The sequence below is a fragment of the Benincasa hispida genome, chromosome 11, assembly GCF_009727055.1.
Source record: "Benincasa hispida cultivar B227 chromosome 11, ASM972705v1, whole genome shotgun sequence".
Classification (NCBI taxonomy): domain Eukaryota; kingdom Viridiplantae; phylum Streptophyta; class Magnoliopsida; order Cucurbitales; family Cucurbitaceae; genus Benincasa; species Benincasa hispida.
The window spans coordinates 72418589-72422100 of NC_052359.1; positions in this window are offsets into that span (position 1 = coordinate 72418589).

Below are 3512 nucleotides of genomic sequence, written 5' to 3' on the forward strand. Positions count from 1 at the left end.
AATGTTTGGTTGTGCATATGATTATGTTGGAGGCATGTTGTTACTTTATGTGTTTTGACATGAGATATGGTTTAGGATTATATGGTATAAATCATGCATTGGTGAGATTTTGTGAGAAGGGAGTTGAGAACCTTATGAACTTGTAAAGAAAATGTCTCAATGTTGGAGGCATGTTATTACTTTATGTGTTTTGGCATGAAATTTTTGTTCTTATGTTTACACCTCTCAACTGTTTGTGTAAATGTCTCAAAGAAAGCCAGCTATGGTTTCACTCCAATATGTCTCTCTGCTCCTAGATTTTGGCCTTTTTATGTGTCTATGGCCTTTGAAATTCGATTTGATTAATGGTTTTTTTGTATATGATACATTTGTTGAATTACTTGAAGTTCTAGTGCATAATTACTTGCTACCTTTTGTGATAACATCCTTAAGAAAGGTAGGAGTGAGAAGCTGAGTGATGAAGCAATTAAGGAGACACTTAAGAAGGTAATTTTTTCTGTGATTTGGTGTATCTCATTTGGATGTGTTTTTACTGTGTACTGCAGAAGTTATTTATCTTCTGCTTTCCTTCTGTGAGAGATTATCAATAGAAGTGTTATGTACATCCAAAGAGGAAGTTCCAAGGATTAATAATTTTATCCTTAAAATCCTTGGCCATTGGATTAAAGAGATCACTGATTTTGTGCAACACAGTTCATCCACGATTGATATTAATAAATCTAAATTGGCTATTTTATGGGGTGTTATTCGTTGTTGTCCATATATTGTTAAATTTCAAGCCAATTCATCCTTACTAGTGGACTTGATTGATGCATTTGATTGGCTTTGTACTGTTGAAGGTAAAGTTTAATCATCTAATATGAGAGTGGTTTATTTTATCTTATTTTCTTTATGACAGTGATATTGATTAGATGGGTGTATAAGATTATCATAATAAGTACATATTGCTCTTATACAACAAGTGGAAAGGTGCTTCTTCTAGTTGAATATGGTTTTGATATTTTGTTTGTTTTTGCACATGCATACCCAGACTAGATATGTAAGATATGGCTATGGTTATCTTTATTGCTTTAGTTGAGGCTACTACCACTTTTAGGTGCTCGGTTTTAGTTTTCTCTTTAAGAATTACAGTTGAATTTATTCATGCTCTTTTAGGTGACATATTTGGCGTCCCTAAAGAAAATTTGGAAAGCATAATTGGTGCCACCATAGGTTCTTACCTTAAGTTGCTCTCTAGTGAGAAGGCTGGGCTTGAAGAATTAAACAGACTTATGTACCTTGCCAAAAGATATAGCTCATGTTCACAAGTCTTGGTAGCTGTAGCTAATTATTTGGATTTTATTTATGGGTAAGTTGGAAATTTTGCATTCTAGACAATTTTTTCTACCATCTAATCATTATTTCATCTCCAACCTTGGTTGTTGGAAACATGTAGTATTCCCTTAACCGTGTTAATTGTAGGCCAGGGGTCAACAAAAGATTCTATTCTGAAGAGTTTCAAGCAGATAAGGTTGAAGATGTTGTATAGGTGTTTGCAGATAATTTGCGTCACCCAGATAAGGGAGTTTGTATATCTACTCTCAGAATATTGTGCCACTATGAGCCTTTGCGGTCTGCCTCCCTTACAAAGGACCCTTCAATTGATAACGAGATGGAAACTGAAAATTTCGAACAATATTTTGATGATTCAGTAGGCGGTGAGTTAAGTTTGTCCATGTTCCTTTATTTTCTCGTTTGACTTTGTGCTTTGGAGCTCTGGATTCACTATCTAATTGTGTCAAGTCCTTCATCATCTTCTCACCATTGAATCAACCCCTACTTCAATATATGCCAGCAGAATTATTATATTATTAATCTCTAGAGTGCAGATGGCCTTGTCAGCTAAAAGGATACCTAAAGAATAATTGTGTTTATTGTTGTTAAACCATTTTCTATTATTTCAAACCTCACGAAGATCAAAAGATAGCTACACGGTTGATGAATACAATGTTTAACTCGCTGAAAGGGAGGCCTGTTTAGATACCATAAACATAAAGTATACGTGATAAATAGCTTCTATCTTTGGAAAATTCCTTATCATATGCTTTTTTCTTTTGGCAGGGTCGTATATTTTAAGGCAAAGAGCCACCCCAATTTATTGCCCTCTTTCAATTTTTTGTGGAGCTCAAGGTGGTAGTCTTATAAAGCTTCTTTCTTAACTCATCTCTTTTGATTAGAATCACATTGTAGTTTCTTTTACAAGGTTCTGATGTGGAACTGAGAGGGTCCTTGAGAGACACAGATAACCATCATTTTCTTAATGAATTATGGTGTAGGGTGGCTTGAGCTCTAGTTACAAGAAACTCATAGCAGATAAAGCTTTGGCTAATGAAACTTACACGGAAGATTTTGTTGCCCTTATTAGGATATCACAAACATCCATTCACAACAATAAAACAGTGCAAATTGAAGTTGTACGTAGTAGTGATTTTGATAATTTTCTTTCTATGTTAAGTGTGATTTATGCTTTTTAAAATGCCTTTCAATCTTGCCTCTTGAGGTTTGAAATATATATGTGCATACATATTCAAGCTGACTAGAAATAATGTTATAACATTGTCATTGGTTCATGTTTCATGTTTATGCTGAAAGCCTGTACTAATTTGAGCCATTGCAAGTCTTATGGTAACGTCTCAACTTATGATTATCTAGGTTGCAACCTCACTGAACTCTACTGAGTGTTTGTCCTGCAATCTGGCTCTTCTGTTTTCTCTTGGCATGGAAACCAAAGTACATTCGAGCAGCAATAGGTTGAGCTGGCAAAAAGCTGCACAGTTTCTAAGGGTAAGGTCTCAAACATATTTATCCATTTATCTCTCTCTCTCTCTCTCTCTCTCTCTCTCTCTCTATATATATATATATATATATATATATTATATATATATATATATAATATATATATATATATATATATTTGAATGGATACAATCTTCCGTTGCATGTGTTACGCTTACGCCCAAACCTTTATTGTTTGTGATCCTTTGAACAACAGCGTTCAAACAAAGATGCCTTTAACCAGACACTGCTGAAGCTGGGGGGTCTGTTCATGAAGAATTATGAAGGGATCCATACTTACCAAGTGGAGAGGGACAATAAACTCATAATGTTTGTAAAATCATAATCTTTGTATTACTTGTAATTTGTGTTTTCAATGCCTGAATTATTGTACGCCTTTTAAATTATAATTCTATAGCAGAATTTGCGGATTAAATGTAATAGGTTTATAATTCATACATGAATAATATGTCATAGTCATAGTGTTCAATGATGATGTGTCATGTTATACCTTTTTTTTACTGAAAAAATGGATTTGGTAAGGGAACTTTAAAAAACGGACAATAATTGATAAAACGGACAAATTCAGACTTCAATGTCGGTTAAGAATTAAAAAAAAAACAAGCTTTAATGTCGGTTGCAACCAACAGGCTTTAATCACTAAAGACCGTCAACCGACATTAAAGACATTCAATGTC